Source organism: Mytilus edulis, chromosome 13 (assembly GCF_963676685.1).
Source record: "Mytilus edulis chromosome 13, xbMytEdul2.2, whole genome shotgun sequence".
In the NCBI taxonomy this organism is placed as follows: domain Eukaryota; kingdom Metazoa; phylum Mollusca; class Bivalvia; order Mytilida; family Mytilidae; genus Mytilus; species Mytilus edulis.
The window spans coordinates 68477031-68499114 of NC_092356.1; the positions used below are offsets into that span (position 1 = coordinate 68477031).

The window sequence follows — 22084 nt, forward strand, 5'->3', positions numbered from 1 at the left end:
TACAACAAGAGGTGAAGGGTGGCATGTATTACTTTCATACACAAAAAGTATATCAGCTTGACATGTTTAGCATGGTTTTGGATAGCAGGCAGTAATGCATGCATACATCAAATTGATATGTAACGTTACTGTACGGACCATGATGAAACAGGACTGAAATTATTTCGTTTCTATACCAATGTGTGTTTTCTCTTCTTATTGTTTCAGTTATTTCGACTAATGAGTTGTTTATGACCACTTGGTATGTTATATCTCTTTCTAATGAGTATTTATGCAAATTGAACGCTAACTATGTTTATCATCAGTCTTGGCAGATGTTGTCGTTTATATGGTTTCAAAATGCATGATGTTGAAGGCCGTACCTTGACCTATAATAGTTTACGTTTATACATTGTTATTTGAATGGAGAGTTGTCTCATTGTCACTTATACCACATCTTCCTATACCTATATAATCAATTTAAAGTACAAGCTATATTTGTCTATCTACAAATTAATACTTACAGTTGATCGCTGAAATGTATGATTTTTTTTAAAACTTGAAGTAATTTACATTCTAAATCACAGTTCTTAATTATCAAATAGATGAATTATATCGACTTCCCATAACTAATACAAGAGTGTACATTTGTGTTGTATCGATTATATTTGCTTACCCTTCCGAAGCACCTGAGATTATCCCTATTTTTGGAGGGGTTCGTGTTGCTTAATCATTAGTGTTCTATGTTGTGTCATGTGTTCTATTGTTTGTCTGTGTGTCTGCTTTCAATTTTAGCCAGGCGTTGTCAGTTTATTTTCGATTTATGAGTTTGACTGTCCCACTGGTATCTTTCGTCCCTCTCTTATACCTGTATCACAGTCAGAACAAGTACATGTAAACGTGTATCCCGAGTTATCATGCGTCGAATGGTCACATGACATTACAGTCACCGGTGAAACGGTTTATTCCATCTTTTAGGGCGGATTATTTGATAATAATGATTACTACCATACGGGGTCTCTAGCAATGTTTGCTCAAATCTACTATGGACATCCTGGGGATGTTGCCAGTAATTTGGATTTAAAAGAAACTTTTAAATTATTCAACAGACACAATATAAAACTAATAGTGACCAAAGACATTATTAACAAGAAATACTGAAAAGTCATATTCATTTTATACTACTTTATCATGTTTATCAATATGTAAGGTTGAAAAAAATATTAAAATCACAAAAAATACTAGAATCCGAGGAAAATTCAATCGGATAGTCCCTTATCACATGGCAAAATCAAATGACAAAACACACCACTGAATATAAAACATGGTGACGTTTGCATAGGGTGTACATTGCAATACGCATATTATTTCCTATTTACTATTAGTATTAATTATGTAGATAAAAACTATTAATGCGGGTTGTGAAAGGTTTTAAATCATTTACATTTCTACAAGGCAAGATTTTCACTAATCATTAATGTCGGACACAGATCTCATATTATAATCTAATAATAATGTTCTACCTTTGTTGCAGTTAGTGCCCGAGTATCCTTGCGTACAACTGCATGTATAACCAGATGCACTATTTTGGCATCCTCCGTTTAGGCAAGGGTTCGAATAACAGTCTATAACAAAAGAAAAAACGTCTGCTTCGTGATACCTTTTTTTAATTTTAGATGTTTCATATTGTATAACTTTTTCGATGATCCTAAAATATACCATAAATTTTGTTGAATTCTCTGAATTGATAACTTCGTGAGACTAATATATCGTAATATTCGCTATTTGAAAATGTGAACTATTTCTGCTGTTATATTAGTTAACAAGATTTGTTTGAGTGAAGAACTACTGCCTTTTCTAAGTATTTTTGAAATATATATGAGTGATGATAGTAATAGTGTATTTCAGGATGTGAATTTAATGACCCTATTATTACTCAAAACAGTCTTGCTCTCTTGAATGCTGGCCATGACTCTTCCAAAATTATCATTCCAAGACTATTAGAATGGGTAAATTACAAAAGAAACAATCAAAATGTAGGAGTCAAAGAGAACCCGACGAAACCATGTATATATGTATATATATATAACTAATTCGTTTGGTGTATGTTAACTTCATTTTGTTTTTATGTATATTTTAACATGTTGGTCAAAAGAAAACTTCAGGTTAAGGTGATAGTATATGATGGTAGGTGCCTGTAAATCTGCTGCATTTGTAAGAACCAGGGCTAAGTCAGAAACCTATAGTTCAGTAGTCGTTGTTTTTCATTTTGATCATAAATGTTTCTCTTTATTCGTTTTTCATATAGATTGTCCGTTAGTTTTCCTGTTTAAATGATTTTACATTGGACATTGGCTCTTTATAGATTACCGTTCAGTGTAAGCCAATGTATGTAGGTGAAGCCGTGATTTGACCTATAATGGATCACTTTTTACTAATTTTATGACTTGAATGGAGTGTTGTCTCATTTGCCTAGAACCACATCTTCTTATCTATTTATAAGAACAAGGACTTTAATACCAACAACAGTCTAAAAACACTATATAGTTAGTTGCATAGTGATTGCCGGCAGTCAAATCAAAAATGTGCACATCTTCTATATTTATACTTACGATTTATAGCTGAAAATGAATTTCAAAAAGTAAGGAATGATTTTTATCAAAAATTACACAATATATTTGTAGATGGGGTGGCATATTGTAAACCCATGTAAAATACGGTCACAATGTTCAATAAAGTCACATATTGTGTATTTATCACCAAATTAAAACATATATCTTTTTTTTTATTTGTCCTATTCATTAATAATTTTTGGAAAAGTTCGATTTAATATCTGGTTTTTTTTAGGAGTATCACATTACCGTTATTGTAATATTTTGGTAATTTGCTGCATAAACTGGTATGTTTATGTATTGATTACGTGTCTGTATATTTTATATAGTACTTACTATATAATTATCTTATTTCACAATTTAGTGAGGACTAAATTTTCAGATATTTTGTTTCGGTGAACTAGCACCTTAAAAGTCCAGATAACCCACAGACTAGCTAGAACGTTAGGATATGTTTGTACCATTTAGCATGTTTTAAACTTTTAGAATTTTTTACTATTTCTATTTTACCATAACCACATGTATTACGACCACCATTACGAAATTTAATCGATAATAAAAATGTTTATTACTTCTTTGAATGCATCTACCAAAGAAAGATCTCTGCAAATATCATGCAAAATATTACCATAAAATAAAGAGAGATTCATTTGAATTAAACAGGATTAAATCACTCAAAAAAGTACTTAGGTCTTGGATCTTACCATGTTCACATCTATTTCCACGGTAACCAGTCGTACAATGACAGTCATATCCAGTATTTTTAAGGTTACACTGACCTCCATTATGACACGGACTTGACTGACAGTAATTGAACACAGGTTGACCACTTTCTGTAAACAGTTTAAAAAAAATATTATATATTAAGGACATATAGGTGTCAGACCACCAATCACTTCCTCCAATTTAGAACGTATGTAAAAGTAGTCCTACTTTGGCACAAAATAGTGCTTTTGATGTCATTGTTTACTTAAACTATTCAACAAATTTGCAGAAATGAAACTTTTGGTGAAAGGGAAATATATTTAGACCATTTTGAGCCAAAATTCACTTGTCTATGAGTTTGCATTAAAAATTCAGGATTAATGCGCTACATAGTACACTAATTTAAGATTTCCAGAAAACCGTGAGTTATTTTGGTAGTACCTGTCTTTTCAAAATCAGAAATTTGTTACAAGACTTTAAACATTGGTTGAAAATTGGCATGTAGGAAGGTGATACATGTACAATTCAGGATATACCTGGTTTCCTTGAAGTTAAACTTAAGGTAAAATATTTAGAGAGCTGTGAAAATTGCAAAATTTGGTTGAACAGATAGGGATTTTTAATTGGTGGTCTGACACCTTTAAGGGAAATGCGGTGAAACACCAAATTCAGAAAACAATTGATTTTTTTTACTTAACTGATCATATGAAGTGATAGTAGTCACATTTCAATATTTTTGGGGGCAAAAAGTCACATATTGCAAATTTAGAGCCTTAGACCTAAATTTGTGCTATTTTTAGCTTTTCCCACCCTGACAATATGCTTTCACATAAAAAAATGTCCCAAATTGTTATAAATGCACAGCAAGATGTTTCTGGGGTATTAACATTAAAACATGGTTATTTTACCACCAAAAAAAGTTCTTGTCATCAAGATTTAATGAAATTATTTGATTTTTATCCCTTATATCATTGCGTCATAGCATGTATATTTGGCAGATAACATAGCCTGATGTAAACATTGCAAAAACTCACAAAAATCCCATTTATTATCTCAAATGAAAGTTTTATGCCTTAAGTTGTATTAACTGATAGAAAATAAAAACATTTAAATGACCATGACTGCACTTTTGATCATTTAATAGTCCCATTACTTACACCAGGTGTAAAAAAGGGGGGTCAATATTCCTTGACTCTTCAATACCTTGATTTTTTCACTTAACCCATTGTAAAAATTGTGGAAAGTCTTTTAAGAAGTAGAACAAACAAGAAAAAAATCAACAAAACTGATCTTGATATTGAAAGTTTATGTTCCTGTAGTCCAAAATGAAATTTTCAAGTATTTTCTATCAAAGTCATACATTACAGTCAGTTTAAATTGAGCTGTGAAATTTGTAATATAAGTCACATTATGCTCAGATAGGATGTTTCTGACTTCAAATTGACTAAGGATTAAGAATAAAGCAAAGCAAAGATTTCTGAGCAACTTTTTTGGCTCTTTAGGTGTCAGACCACCAATTACTTCCTCCAATTTAGAACGTATGTAAAAGTAGTCCTACTTTGACACAAAATAGTGCTTTTGATGTCATTGTTTACTTAAACTATTCAACAAATTTGCAGAAATGAAACTTTTGGTGAAAGGGAAATATATTTAGACCATTTTGAGCCAAAATTCACTTGTCTATGAGTTTGCATTAAAAATTCAGGATTAATGCGCTACATAGTACACTAATTTAAGATTTCCAGAAAACCGTGAGTTATTTTGGTAGTACCTGTCTTTTCAAAATCAGAAATTTGTTACAAGACTTTAAACATTGGTTGAAAATTGGCATGTAGGAAGGTGATACATGTACAATTCAGGATATACCTGGTTTCCTTGAAGTTAAACTTAAGGTAAAATATTTAGAGAGCTGTGAAAATTGCAAAATTTGGTTGAACAGATAGGGATTTTTAATTGGTGGTCTGACACCTTTAAGGGAAATGCGGTGAAACCCCAAATTCAGAAAACAATTGATTTTTTTTACTTAACTGATCATATGAAGTGATAGTAGTCACATTTCAATATTTTTGGGGGCAAAAAGTCACATATTGCAAATTTAGAGCCTTAGACCTAAATTTGTGCTATTTTTAGCTTTTCCCACCCTGACAATATGCTTTCACATAAAAAAATGTCCCAAATTGTTATAAATGCACAGCAAGATGTTTCTGGGGTATTAACATTAAAACATGGTTATTTTACCACCAAAAAAAGTTCTTGTCATCAAGATTTAATGAAATTATTTGATTTTTATCCCTTATATCATTGCGTCATAACATGTATATTTGGCAGATAACATAGCCTGATGTAAACATTGCAAAAACTCACAAAAATCCCATTTATTATCTCAAATGAAAGTGTTATGCCTTAAGTTGTATTAACTGATAGAAAATAAAAACATTTAAATGACCATGACTGCACTTTTGATCATTTAATAGTCCCATTACTTACACCAGGTGTAAAAAAGGGGGGTCAATATTCCTTGACTCTTCAATACCTTGATTTTTTCACTTAACCCATTGTAAAAATTGTGGAAAGTCTTTTAAGAAGTAGAACAAACAAGAAAAAAATCAACAAAACTGATCTTGATATTGAAAGTTTATGTTCCTGTAGTCCAAAATGAAATTTTCAAGTATTTTCTATCAAAGTCATACATTACAGTCAGTTTAAATTGAGCTGTGAAATTTGTAATATAAGTCACATTATGCTCAGATAGGATGTTTCTGACTTCAAATTGACTAAGGATTAAGAATAAAGCAAAGCAAAGATTTCTGAGCAACTTTTTTGGCTCTTTAGGTGTCAGACCACCAATTACTTCCTCCAATTTAGAACGTATGTAAAAGTAGTCCTACTTTGACACAAAATAGTGCTTTTGATGTCATTGTTTACTTAAACTATTCAACAAATTTGAAGAAATGAAACTTTTGGTGAAAGGGAAATATATTTAGACCATTTTGAGCCAAAATTCACTTGTCTATGAGTTTGCATTAAAAATTCAGGATTAATGCGCTACATATAGCACACTAATTTAAGATTTCCAGAAAACCGTGAGTTATTTTGGTAGTACCTGTCTTTTCAAAATCAGAAATTTGTTACAAGACTTTAAACATTGGTTGAAAATTGGCATGTAGGAAGGTGATACATGTACAATTCAGGATATACCTGGTTTCCTTGAAGTTAAACTTAAGGTAAAATATTTAGAGAGCTGTGAAAATTGCAAAATTTGGTTGAACAGATAGGGATTTTTAATTGGTGGTCTGACACCATATATGAGTTTTCTGTTATATGTCTTTTGTTTTTTGTTATACTGACTAACAACTGATAACTAGTTAAAATGCTGGTGAAAATTCAACATTGACTAGAAACAGACTCGCAAAGTATTTAGCGGGCCCAGGGAATATGTATGTTGTCAAACCTACCTTTAACCTAGACGTGCGTGAGAGTGAAATATTGGAGCAACGTGAAGGATACCTTTTGAAGTTGCTCGATTGTTGTTAAATTCTGATCATTTTTCATCTTGTGAAAAGAAATGGTATTGACTAATCAGAAGAGTCATGAGCACAAACCAATTAATAAAATAACAGCACATAATATCAGTATCGCATGAGCCTTCTCGTTAGATCTTTGATTATGTGATTACACGGCCGTTAGCATAGTGATTATTTGATAACAAGATCAGAATGGTGTAATGGTGTTAGAGGAATGTTGTGATTGTGTAACGTGTATATAAATTGTGGTTATCAAAGTTTAAAACTATGCAAAATATTGATAAGAACTGTGTTTAATTTTATACATTAATTTACAATTTTTTTATCAAAATTCTCTTTTTAATATAAATAGATATTTGTGTAGTCGCACGCTCTCTTTGAAATTAAATTGCATTAAGGTTAATTTCTGATGGTGTAGATGGAATGTGTAAGGTGTACGGTGCAAAGGTGTAACGTGTATGGTGTGTGAACGGTGTAATGGTGTATGGTGTTAGTGAGAAGTTTACACAACCAAGGACTGTAGTTGATGATTATTTGATTACATTGGCAGGCTTAATACAATGTGATTAAGTGATTACATGGAACCCCCTCCCCTCAATGAGGGGCTTCCCGCTTGAGTAAATGAAAACAAATGTGTCAAAATCATTAAAACTTTAATTTGACCAAACAACTATGTCAATGAGAATAATGAACGTTTTCGGACATGCATGCAATTGACTTGTTACTTGTAAAACTGTGTTGAAAAGAGGTTCTGATAGTGGGCAAAATGCTACAAAATTTGCTTTCCAAATTCAAAAAAGGAGTTGTAAGAAGTTTCCTACATATTGTCTGAATTGTAATTCATGATTTGCTGGTTATTTTTGATAATTTAAGTTTTATCTATCTATTACCATTTTTACGATATAGTATGAGGCACACACGCAATTAGTTGCAAAACACACATCAAAGGACAATAAATCTAATAAGTTTGAAGTATCTGTATTATTGGCAGAGATCAACATTTTGAAGATTTTTGCCCATATCACATTTTCTCTCTGTATAAAGGTTTTCTTTTCTTCTTGTCTTTTTTTAACCATGGTAGCCATGTTGGTTGGCAGGCGGCGTCATCAGACACAGTTTTAAAATACATATCTTAAAGATGATTGTTGGCAAGTTTGGTTAAATTTGTCTCAATAGTGTCAGAGAAGAAGATTTTTGTAAAACATTGCAAAAATGTACGAGAAATAGTTAAAGGTTTACTTTAAAGGGCATCAGCAACTCTTTAGCAGGTCAATTGACAATTTTTGGTAGGTATGACTTATTTCTAGATATAACTTTGCTGAACATTTTTGCTGTTTACAGTTCTTTATCGTTATCCTTATTAATATTCAAAATAATAATCGAAAACGGAAAAAATAATACTTACAACTATCAATTCAGGAACAGATTTGCTTTAAATGTTTAATTTCAGAGATAAAGTCCAAATGACGAATTTTACCCTTATGCTATATATATATCCATGTTGGCACTGTTATTCGGTTGGCAGAGTCATCCAACACACTTTTAAAAGTATATACCCTAATGTAATTGTGGCCAAGTTTAGTTAAAATTGGCCTTTTTGTTTTAGAGGTGATGATTTTTGTAAGAAGTTACCGGAAGACGGGAAACGGACGCAAAGTTATGAGAAAAGTTCCATTGGGCCAGGTGAGCTAAAAAATGTATTGATAATTCCGTTGCAACATCCATATATCCCCCTTTCTCAGACAAAGACAATGACATTTTTAATTTCACTTGGAGAATTTTGTTGAAAATTTTTTTTAAATGCTGGTATAATGATTAAAAACAATCAAATAGCAGAAGACTAAGGGAGAAAAAAATGTTTTTTCCTTTGAAAAACGAAAATAACTTATAAAGGAATAATAAGTTTAAACGTCTTTTTATGGGAGGTTATTCACGCGCAATATGTACCCATTAACTCCCACACCAAGGACACTGAATTAGGACACTAACAACAAATGTGTTAAAATTCTTGGAAAAATTCCAGGTTCAATCCATAATTTTCTCACAAGTCAGGTGTATGACAGTTATTATTCCTTTGTTTGATGTGTTTGAGTTTTTGATTTAAATTTCGTATATGATTAGGGACTTTCCGATTTCAATTTTCCTCGGAGATCAGTATTTTAGTGATTTTACTTTTCCCTGTATTAGTACATGTATAATTATTAGTTGTACGATTTGTGAATTAATCATTTATCTTTACGTACCACAACAATCCTGAGACCCACAATGTCCGCCAGTAACATCAACCCATATATAATTTCGATGCTACAATAAATAAAGGAATTAACTAATGCACCTCGTCATTTAACTAATTTACATAAATTTTAATTATTTGTGTTTCTACAACTAATCTTGCTGTATGTCTATAGATTAGTGTATTTATGTTTTGATGCTATTGAATGTTTATTATATTGTCAATCAACTGAATAAGATTTAAAATGAAGATTGTTTGAGATATTCTAAAGCTAGTTTGTGTAACCTCTCCGCATAATTATATGCGTGTCCCAATTAAGGGACCTCGTCAACAGTTATCATGATTTGTGTCAAATCCTTGAGTTTTTTGTTATGTGGATAATTGAATGTAAATGGCAACTCTATCAATAACTGTTGAAGACTGGGTGTTTCTCTCTAAATGTTTTTTCGTCTTTTCCAGTTATTGAATGCTGTCTCTTTGCAACATGGCCCGTGTCTTACTTTGTTCATATTTCAACGTTCTGCTGCATTTAGATATAAATATTCAGAGTGTTAGTATACCCTATGCTTGTTACTAGATTAAGATATTTAAAGTTCAACTAACCAAATTCACATTTGAATCAATATTGAAATTATTTTTAACAATTTTGGTAATTTACCTTACACACAAAAATAAAAATAACTTGTTTATAAATTGTTTATAAAATTTAAGTAAATTTATAAGCCTTTGTTCTCGCTTTTCAAATAATTACCTAGAATGCATCTGAATTTACTTACATGGAAATTGTAAACCAGAATATGATGTCTACCGCCTTCGCGATGATGTTTTCCGGTATGCTGGCAGTACTTTGCTTGAAGATCCGATCTTTTCACCAAGACGCTTCTTTTGCCATCATATTGATGATTTCCGTGATGTTTATCATATTGTGTAGGTTGAAAATGTCCCTCGGGGTACCAGTTGTGTATAACCCAATGTTTTGGATAGAAATAACAAGGAGAGTTAGAAAGTCCATTCTTGACCAAACATACTGCCAATAACAACACTTGGGCTAACCAGTGATAAAGTCTTTCCTGAAAACAAGAAAATAATAAAAAAAAAAACGATGAAAAAGAAAAGATATGGGTTAGAACTGTCAACAGATACATGTATATTTTCCAGAAAATGTAGGAAAATTTGATTTTTTAATTGCCTTTCGCATATATATCAATTTCATTATAACAATATTGTATTAAATGTGTTTTTCATTATATTACATTATTTTGATTGGGGAATAGCAATATTGCGTCATTCTGAAATTAACCTTCTTTACAAAACGAAATGCAGCATTAACGATGATTAGAATTTCCACATTAAAGTGCACATGTAAAAAACAGAATGTGCTTCGGTCAACGCCCTTTACATCCCAATAAATTTACAAACAGAAGAATTCAATTCTTAATTGTATGTTCACATCTATGGATTTCCGAGTCATCAGATGTATGGAACATCATAGCTGGCTTATGTTATATCTTTTTTATTTTGATCGTCTTGTGTGTGTTGTCCTGTTCTCTAAGGTGCTGGTTTTTTTTCGTTATTTTTCTAATCTGTCATATTGATCAATAATCTTGTTTTCATTCGACAGTTATATTTCATTACGAAATGTGTACCCGGCTAGAAGACCTTCATTTCTCCCAAGTTTCCATGTTACACTATTATACGTATTGTTTTTAATATTGTGAAAAAGATAGTTATTAGTCTTATATGCATGATTTGTTTTTAGATAGATGTAAATAACCTTTCTTTACTTAGTATCTTTTGTTGTTTTGATGTAGAACTACACGTCAATTTTTTTTAAATTTTTTTTTATATGTATTTCTTCTTGTATCCATTTGATGAGTTCAACCTTTTTCAACTGATTTTTATAGTTTGTGCTTATGTTGAACTCTTATCCACTGTCTCGGCTTTGAATCTAAACATTTGTTATTTCGGGACATTTTATAGCTGTCTTTGTGGTATGGGCTTTGCTCATTTGTGAACATCGAACATTGACATTTTACTGTTAGCATCTGTGTCATTTCTTGTGGGTAGTTCTTTCATTGGTATTCATACCAAAAAAAATTGAGAATGAAAATGGGAAATATGTCAAAGAGACAACAACCCAACTAAAGACCAGAAAGCAGCCAAAAGTCACCAACGGGTCTTCAACGCAGTGAGAAAATCTTGCATCCTAAGGTGTGCTTCAACTGACCCCTTAACTAACATATTCGGCGATAATGAATATCTTCCGTAATATATAAATGAACTAAAACTCATATAAGACTAACAAAGGCCAAAGGTTCAATGCTATATGGTTATTATCTCTTATTTTCCGCACTTCTTTGAACAATTGAAAATTATGTTGCATGGACATTTTGTAGCTTTATTCCATGAAAATGGGTACATAAACATTTCTAGACACTCTTCTTTCGCTTAGACACTCTTCTGTGGTATACACAACAAGGTCCTGTTATAATTCCAATAGAAAATTAGGTACATGATGTCACAATCAAAATTACAGCGTTTGTATTTTGAGATAAAAGTAATTCGAAATTAACGCGAAATGGTTATCTCTATAAACTTTTCATTCAATTGGAAAAAGCAGTTTTTTTCTGTTATAGCTTTGGTGTCCTTCAACTGTTGTCTGCTGTGTGGTCGGGTTGTTGTATCTTTGACACATTCTCTTTAACTTTCATTCTCAATTTTATGAAAAATATTAAGAATTTTATAAGATTTTGAATAATGACATTCAAAAGTGTATTTAATTTTTAAAAGGAAAAAGTACTGAACGCGTATAATTGCTTTTGGCATTCCAATGATAAAGCTAGACACATTCCAATTATCTGACCGACCGTTAACATACATTTTGTAGATCTCTACTGATGAAAAGGATTCCGACCCACTTACGCCGTCTCATCTTTTGTATGGCAGAAGATTAAAGACACTTCCGTATCCTTTAAATGACCAAAACGAACTTATGGACACTAGAAAAACACTAGCTTGTGCTTATGCGCTAAAGCGTAACAAACAAGAATTACTACAACACTTTCGGACGAGATGGAAGAAAGAGTACCTAACATCACTAAGGGAATTCCACAGAGCCAGTGGAAATAATCTACAGAGGATAAAGACAGGGGACATAGTACAGATTCATGATGACTCGACTAGAACTGTATGGAACATTGGTACACAGGTAAAATAGCTACGGACGTAAAACGTCTGTAAAAAATCCGTAATACGTCCGTATTATACGGCACGTCTACGGACGAATAGTACCACGGACGTAAAACGTCCGTTGCTTCCCATCCGTAAAACGTCCGTTAAACGTCCGAAATACGGATATTTAGTACCACGTCCGTAATATATATTATATATAGTATATAACACACTTATTGTAGTATATATAACACATTTATTATAGTATATAGTATAGTTTGATTTTTATGTAACAGTTGCAATGTATTGCTGAAACTTTTGATGAAACTGTCAATGATAAAATGCTATACTTTTTTTTAAGGTGATGATACTTTTTATTTGCATTTCCTTATATCATGTTACTTTGTATATAGTCTCCTAGTGTTCTATCTAAAAAAATATTCTAATGCAATACACATACAAGGATTTTGTCATAGAACTTTCTGTCATACAGTGACTTGTTGTTTAACAAGTTGAATATTGATGATATCTTTTTAAACATTTTACATGATATTTCAAGAGTAAATCAACAATAATCAGAAGTATTTCAGTGGTGGTCTTTGGTTCATATTTTGCTTTCATGTATTAACTTGATAAAATAAGGCTCTTAGTTTTCTCAATTTGTCATGTCCAAACCCTTTCACAACACACTATATAGTTCATTTTTTTCATTGTTGGAGGACATATGGTGACCTATAATAAGCTCACTATCACATCATGTGAACTCTGGTGGATATTTTTCTCATTGGCAATTCAACCAAATGTCCTTACTTTTATAAGTCCTTTTAATTATATATCAAGAGTAATTGATCTCAAGAGTATAAATTGAGAATACTGTAATGTTTCCTTTTTACAGTTTTGAATGTATCCTTTTTCTTCAAACTTTCTTAGAACAAACATAATCTTCAATCTTCTTCAAAGTTAAAAATTTTATTTCCAAGGATTTATATTCACATTATAATTTCTTTACTTTCCAAGTCTATGAATGTCAAAATAAATGTCTTCTTTGTAAATTTAAACGTTCTATTTTTTGTAAAATTCCCAAGTTTGTGAGGTAGTCTTCTATGTCCTGTATTCATGGTATTGGTTATTCTTCGCCATGTTCACTGTGATGGTAACTGAAATAAAATATTCATAAAGAATATAAATCTAACTTCCAAGAATTACATAAGCTAATTGCTATATGTTTGCAAATTCATTCTGTTAATGCAAAATCATTAACTGGTCGGTTTTTTTTTTTTGCTTATTTGAATGTCCAGTCGCAAATATGTTATGTTTCCTAAATGATAACAACGTTAACTTATCAATACATAATATAGGCCAGTCTGACTAGGTAAGTTTGTAATGTAAATGCTATGATAGTCTGAATTTCTGACATCTCAAGTGTGTGTGTATGGAGCAGAAGGAGGCGAGCAGAGTAAGGCTTAATGCATGCATTGAATCAGAAAGTGAGAAAAATAAGCAACAGTGTACATGTACAATTAAACTTGAAACAGTTTTAGGTAGATAACATAAAATTATTTAAATTAACTGCAATTCTACAGATGAACTTACTTTGATATCAGGTCTGTTTTGCAGGGCATTCACACCTTCATGACATACATGTTCACCATTAATATCAATACTTGCCAATAATGTCCTTTCCTTTCATTTGGTAACAAGCTAAAATTGTATATATATATATAAATTAATCAAGAAGTCCAGACAAAAACTACATGAACCGATGCTCACTAATTTATACCTTTCCTATATACTTTTACTTTTAAGTAAATTGAAACAAAATGTAAGCTAACAACAGAAAGAAGATCAAGTTTAAGCTTATAAAAAAATCCTATATATGTGCAGATTTTAATAAAAAGAACAACCTTTCAATGTACCTTGGCAATTGATAAACTTCAATTGAATCATAATTTCCTGTCAATATGCACACCTACATAGTATGTCCTTATTATCTACTAAGTTTCATGAAATTCTGTTGTGTGGATTCAGAGGAGTTGCAATGACAAACTGTTGAAGTAGTACATTAAAGCAAATCAGTTCAAAGGGGCTTAACTCCTACAAAAAAAATTGAATCTTAATTTCCTGTCGATATGCACATCTACATTGTATGTCCTTATTATCTAAAAAGATTTCATGAAATTCTGTTGTGTGGTTTGAGAACAGTTGTGATGACAAGAAACAGGACTTGACGTCAGACAGACAGGTCAAAAACATTATACCCCCCAAAACTTCGTTGAGTGGGACATAAAAATGCTGAATATCATGAAACTTAGTTAAATTGTTCATATTTTTTGTTGTAAGCTCCCATTTGATTTTTATAAATTTAAGTTTGTCAGTTTCTGAGTTATAAGATTTTCTTCATACATGTCATGCATGTCATGTCATAAGAAAAGGGGTGACTTTCAAGTTTTTGGAAATACATGTATCCTTAAAATTTCGTTTAACTTTGATGACTGATTTATAGCTATTAAGAAAACCTCCTTTTAGTTTTCTTTTTATAAATTTCTGATATACATGTGACATTGAGAAATTATTGTTTGTTTGCAGTCTGACAACAGATTAACCAATTATTGCGCAACAGCCCAGTGTATTGCACAACAGCAAGAAATCTTTAATTGAATATACATGTAGATTCAATTCTTGAATTCATATAAACTGCTACTTTTGCATAGGTAATGTTTCTGTACTTAAAATCTGTAGTACTGGACATTTACTTTTGATATTTAGTATCATTACTTTCTTTACTTAAAAATTATTGTAACATTTAGGTACGGTACATGTATTGTACAGTACATGTACTTGTTTTGTACTATAATTTTTTGTACAAATAATACCCACAGTGATCATATTATTCCATGTTTGAAAATAGTAACTTGAAGAGATTTGAAAATGTAACGGTGTAATAACATGAATAAACTGTTATCTCAGAGATATGTCTCGCCTTTTTTGGTAATTTTGATTATATGCAAATGTTGAAATCAAAATAGCAATACTTTAACATCTTACACAAGTTATGCAAATATTCAAAGTCAATGAACCATGACTGAGTTACATGGCTAAACAATCTCCATGTAAATGAGACGTGCCAATGCTAATACAACTGCATACCAAATACCAATGACTTATTATAAGTCGTTCCCAAACCTAATTACAAACATTAACGTGTCAACTATGTAAAAGTTTCAAAGTCAATGAACCATGATGAGGGGAAGGGGCTATATAATCTCCCTGGAAACAATACATGCAAATGCCAATAAATTTGCATACCAAATATTATTGACTAAACATAAGCAGTTTATCTTAAACTGATCTAATCACAAACTAATACATGAAAACTAAGATAAGTTTCAAAGTCAATAGACCATGACTAAGGGGGCGGAGCCAAATTATCTCCATGGAAATGAGATATACCAATGCTTGTACAACTGCATACCAAATATCATTGACCTGCCACTTGTGGTTCCCCATAAACTGACCTAATCACAAACTAATACATGTAAAATAAGCAAAAGTTTCGAAGTCAATAGACCATGACTGAGAAAGCAGGGCCAAATAATCTCCATGGAAATGAGATGTGCCAATGCTTATACAACTGCATACCAAATATGATTATCCTATCACATTATCACTTGTGGTTCACCATAAACTAGACCTAATCACAAACTAATACATTGTTGATGCCGTCGCCTCCGAAGCTACAGTACTACATATTTTTTGGTTCAGAAATAGTACATAGATGCAAAAGTAGCTGTGTAACCAATTTCAAGTTCTTTGACTTCATTAATTCATAAACATATAATATGTCAAATATTTATTTACAATCCAAATTAGGACCTGTATCAAGGAGTAAGAAACTTGTCAACATTTAAGTGAAGCACTAATTATAAGAATTTTTGCATAGCAATATAATATTTCCCACAGAAAGTAACCAAAAGTTAGCATGCAATAAATTCTATTATTGCATAGCAATATAATATTTCCCACAGAAAATAACTAAAAGTTAGCGTGCAATAAATTCTAATATTGCACTACATGTAGTGCACTAAATCTTCAAAAAATCATGATGTCATCAATGATAAACTCTTAGTTTAAACCAATTTTTACTTTCAAATATTATATTGCTATACAATAAAAGGGTTATTGCATGAATATTGAGGTATATTGTCCCTCGTAGAACATATATTGCACTCGCAAGCTTGTGCAATATAAAATTCTACTCGGGACAATATTCCCCAATATTCATGCAATAACCCTATAATATTGCACCAGTGCAATACATCTTCAAAATTATTGCATGAATATGGGGAAAGATTGTCCCTTGTAGAACAAAAATTGCACTTGCAAGGTCGTGCAATATAAAATTCTACTCATGACAATATTCATGCAATAACCCTATAATATAACTACAATTGCACAATATTAATCACTTTACCATAAGTTATTATAAAAAAGAAGATGTGGTATGATTGCCAATGAGACAACTATCCACAAAAGACCAAAATGACACAGACATTAACAACTATAGGTCACTGTATGGCCTTCAACAATGAGCAAAGCCCATACCTAATGCTTGGTGTCAAAGTAAAGAATCTCAAATTTGATAAAAATAATTAAGCATGTATTCTTCATTTTATGGTTTAAAGTTTCTTTAGACAAGTAAGATGCTGAAAGAATATAATATACAGATATAAACAATTCGGTTTTGTACATTTCATGAGCAGGAGATTATATAATTTAGTCAAATACAAACTTATAACTCCATAAAAGTATCGTGCTTAAGCCTTTACATAAATTTCAAGAAAATCAACCAAAAACTGACCAAAAAAGGACTCATTTTTGCGGAGTTATCTCCCCTTCCAATGTTAATTTCCAAAGGAAATATAAAATGCCACTTTTGAGTTTTCCTCAAGTTAGATTTTATGGTACTTTTTTCTGTGTTTATAAAGGGCATAATGCTATAGATTAGAACTAAAACATTTTCTGTTTTAATTAGTTTGAGGTTAACCGTTTCCTCCATAATGACGCTTTTTGACCCCACCCCCTTTACTCCATAATGACGCCTTTTGACGTCTGTGTAGTACCTCAGTTGAAATGCATTGACTACAAAATGTCTGCATATTAAAAAAGACTTAAAAAAAATTGTATCCAATATGAAAAGGATATTCATGAGAATATCTGACTTGAATTTCATTGATGAAATGTTCGTTTTCACAATGCATTAATACTTTAAACCAGATGAATTTTTTTTAATTGAAAAAATCCTATGCGAATCAAGTATGTAAAAAAAAAATTCCATGGAGGAAAGGGTTAAATCTTAGTTAGACTGGACTACAAATTGTTTATGGTTTTGTAAACAAAATAATTTGTCACTTCTAACTGTTAACATGGATAATTTTCAAACTTGCCCACAACAAGACTCAAAACTTGGAACTCTATGACCTCAAATTTTAAAATAAATCTTGGAAACTACATGTACATGATTTACCGAGTTTGACAGGAGAGCAAAATTATCAAATAAACTAGACATCATTTTAATATAAACATACCTCTCATCACAAAATTATTCATTGACTACTGCTGCTCTGTGCTCATACATGTATGCACATAAATCAATATGACAATCTATGAATCCACAAGATAATCTAGACAGCAATGACCCAAATGAATTCTGTTCTGTTGCTTAGCTTCTCCTACTTCTCAAAGTACTTGTACTTGTACATTCATTGAAAATGCTAAAAGAAATAATGTTTAATGAAATGAAGTTATAATATCTGCCAAAATTGCATTTAATATTTGATCTTGCAAAATTGGCTTAGTTTTTATCTTTGAAACTAAACCAACAAACTTTCCCTGAAAAAAAGGATAGCTCTTCTTAACCTGGTAAACATTTTAACCCGAGGTCAAATTTGCTCTGAATGCTTTAGTTTCTGCTTTCAGAGATACATGTATTAGCCAAAAACTGCATTTTACCCCTATGTTCTATTTTTAGTCATGTTGGCATGTTAGTTAGCAAGAGGGGTCATCCGACACATATTTCTAACTAAATAAGTGTAATTTAGTGGTTCGATTTGTCTTATGTTGCTGTTTATCTTATTTTTTTTTTGTTCTGTTTTTTTATATTTTACATTGTATAAATCAGTCTCTTAGTTTTCTTGTTTGAATAGATTTACAAATTTGTGATTCTCATATAGGGTCCTTAAACATGTTAAAAACTGAATATGCAGTATTGGCTTTGCTCATAGTCATTGTTGAAGGATGTAAAGTGACCTATTGTTGTTAACAGTTAACTTCGATGTCAATTGATTTCTGGTGGAGAGTTTTCTTTCCTCGTTAAACAATATTTTATTTTGGAAATAATTATGTAATTTAAACATTATTATCATAAAAATTACAATATGACAGATTTATAAGTGGAAAAAAATGAATTTCCACTTTTAAAAATTCCTCTATTTTCTCATTCACTATCACCATGATCACCATATTTTTTGTATTTTTATATTAACATGATTAACATTACGTACATGTAAAGCAGACCTTTCACCTTCTCAAGGAGTCCACTGCCCATGTACAAGAGGAGGCCCAAACAGCTTGATTTTGAGTCAGCTAAAAAAAAGTTCAAATAGATTATGATACACTAAATAAATACATAAATTACATATACATAATAATTTAATAATAAATATGAATCCACAATCATGGTTTCAGAAATAACACATCAATTTAAATCAATAGATATCATACATCTGCATTGGCTAGAGGTACATGTATTAGGGAGAGGCTCCGGGTTGAGATCTCATAAACATGTTTAACCCCGCCTGAATTTGGCGCCTGTCCCAAATCAGGAGCCTCCAGCTCTGGCCTTTGTTAGTCTTGTACTATTTTTAATTTTAGTTTCTTGTGTACAATTTGGAGTTTAGCATGTTTAGTATGGCGTTGGGGGCGTTCATTATCACTGAACTAGTATATATATTTGTTTAGGGGCCAGCTGATGGACGCCTCCGGAATTTCTTGCTGCATTGAAGACATGTTGGTGACCTTCTGCTGTTGTCTGCTTTATGGTCGGGTTGTTGTCTCTTTGACACATTCCCCATTTCCATTATCAATTTTATGTATATATTAAATTTTTATATCAGTGTTTTCTAATTTCTGGGTAGTCTAGTAGTCCAAATTATTATGACGTCTTGAAAGGCTATTATTATTATTTTTTGGACGCTTTACTCTAATGACTAATTATGTAAGGGGTCAAATAAAAAAAATGTAATAGCCTTTCAAGAAGTCGTAATTATTTGAACTAGGTAGTCTAGATAAGTACAAATTTATGTAAATAAGGGGAAATTTGCAGACTTTTCTTTTTTATATAAATTAAATATTAATTATATTCATTTGGATTTTACCAAAGTCATGCAAGTTGGGCAAGGCCATTCTTTGCAGGAGTATATTTTACAGATTTTAACCCTTTTAATAAGTAGGGCAATTTTTTTTAAAGCAGAACGAGTTGGTAAGGAAGCCACCACTTGACTTTTATGGGGTGGGGGCTAAGATAAAAATGTTATCCTGCATTTTTTTTTTAAAGTTGACAGAACTCCAGTTCCGCATATTTTTTCAAATAACATCCAAGCACCCCGGTATCAGGTCCGTTCGCACCCAATATAGTTTGGCACCCTACACGTTCGCACCTCACATTTTCGCCCCCCACGTCCGTTCGCACCCTACATGTTCGCGCCCAGTTTTTAATAAAATTTAAGTTAAACTGTTAGAAAATATTCATATGAATATAACAAATACAAAATGAAATAATTGTATTCTATTTGAATAAAATTTTAGAATTTATTGAATAGATTTTTTTTTATCAATCTGATGATTAACTATTAAATGTCGATTATGTATGATTATTGCTAATTGGTATTTGAGACAATATCTGAAAAAGTCTAATTTCCATGTCCCGCATTTCACCAGCAATTATTTTTTTATTCAACCATCTTTTTTGAAAATTTTAAGTTTCAGTATAAACTAAATTATATAATGCACCATGGCCTGCCAATTAAACACTCATTCTTATATTTCTTCCAATAAAATATTGTAATTTAAATGTTCAACCCCCCTAAAATCATGTTGTCCCCTGTGTTTTTTTGAAAACTAAATCATTCAAATAATATCCAAACTAATTAAACAGGCGTCCGATTCTCACATATATGATATATTATATAATAAACTTGCCCCTAATTTGTCTTTTTGTATTATAACTATAGCATGTAATAAAATTTTGCAAATTTTAAGAGAAAAAAAATTTGTCCCCAGGGATGATTTCCCTCCTGTTACCACTGGGGTTTTTTTACCTGTGGAAACGTTTACAAGACCAAGAGTTATTTTTCCCATTATGTATTGTGAAGAGCATCATTTCCTGAATGCATTATTACAAAGAAATAGTTGGAAAGGCGGCCAGGTTTGAAAATTCAAGCCCATCCAAGGTAAGAATTTATAGAAAAATACTTATTGGTGTTCTATCCTGTTACAGCCTTTTCTTACACTTTCTGAGAATATTTTTAAGTGTGCACCACAGCATTAAGTGTGTTTTTATATCATCTTTTTAAAAGTTATATGTCACAGGAAATACACTTACATTTAATGTGATATTTGACAAAAACTATCGCGTAATTCCTTTCTGTTACGTTCTGTCATGTTACCTGATAAAAAGTAACAGCACAACCATCATCAGTAACAGGAAGGATGTTCAAGACAATTTCACTGAAGAATCGAAAAGTTAATCTACTATATGCCAACCATTTTATTTAATATAAGTTATCACCACCATATTAAATAAATTTCTAAATAATATACAGTATATTTAATAAAAAAAAAAAAGGTTTTTTGCTTTTAATAACAGCAGAGAACATTGTGCAATTCTAGTTTAGTAGATAGTAACAGAAAGGAATTTATTTTAGAATTTTTCCTTACCTAGGCAGATTTTTCATCTTGCAAATACAGTTTCAAAGGATAAATGACATTGTTTGCTGTTATCTTCCAATTGTGACCAATTTAAAATGATGTATTTTTCTTAAACTTTAAAATAAAGCAGAAAAATCCTTTCTGTTACCAACTCTGTCCTGTTATCGTTGTGCTGTTACTCAAGATTCTTTCATGTTACCGACATATCTGACTATATTTAAGTATATTTCTAAACCTTTTATATTGCAAATGCTAAAATAAATAATTGGCATTTGATAAACTATTGCAGGATATACTAGTAAACCACAAATATTGTCTTAAACTTATTCCTTATTCCCATTAGAAACTTTTTAAAATTGATTCACTTTGGTAACAGGAAAGAACTGGATTTGTTTTGTACCATTTTTACAATAGCCATTGTTTCCTTATTAAACAATTGTTTGAATTACAGACAACAGTTCCTAGATCCCCAATGTGTGTTCTTCGATTTGTGCTATTAAAATACTGGGTCTAAAAAAAATAAAATTGTTTTTTCTTATTTCCAAAAATTAGACTTTTTCAGATATTGTCTCATTTATAAACAGCCTAATGTGTGGGGTGCGAACAAACTTTTCTGCAAAATTTGGGTGCGAACATGTGGGTTGCGAAAGTGAATGGGGGCGAATGTGGAAGGGTGCGAACGTGATTGGGCGCGAACAGACCCGGATTCAAGCACCCCCCACACAGGCACTTGTCTCAGAAAAAAAAATCCTATATACCTTAATAATGTGTTTAATATATTGAGGTATATAGGGAAATTTTTTTCTGAGACAAGTGCCTGTGACCCCCCACCTCCAATAAAACTCGCATGGTAGCTCCCTTAACAAGAGTGGGAC

General features: G+C 31.4%; 2 long non-coding RNA genes across 2 annotated transcripts in view; both read right to left on the minus strand.

The window, feature by feature from the left end:
- Positions 1-3297: 3297 nt before the first annotated feature.
- Positions 3298-22084, minus strand: part of LOC139501051 (uncharacterized) — a 19923-nt gene continuing 1136 nt past the window's right edge. The window contains exons 2-4 of the long non-coding RNA XR_011658446.1: positions 9830-10123; positions 9064-9124; positions 3298-3424 (exon numbers count right to left, since the gene is read on the minus strand). This is a non-coding gene — a long non-coding RNA (uncharacterized lncRNA). The remainder of the gene's footprint in view (positions 3425-9063; positions 9125-9829; positions 10124-22084) is intronic.
- On the minus strand, positions 13175-19038 carry LOC139501052 (uncharacterized). Its single transcript, XR_011658447.1, has 4 exons — positions 18785-19038; positions 17810-17995; positions 13818-13925; positions 13175-13381 (listed from the first exon to the last, which is right to left on the minus strand). It is a non-coding gene; the product is annotated as an uncharacterized lncRNA (long non-coding RNA).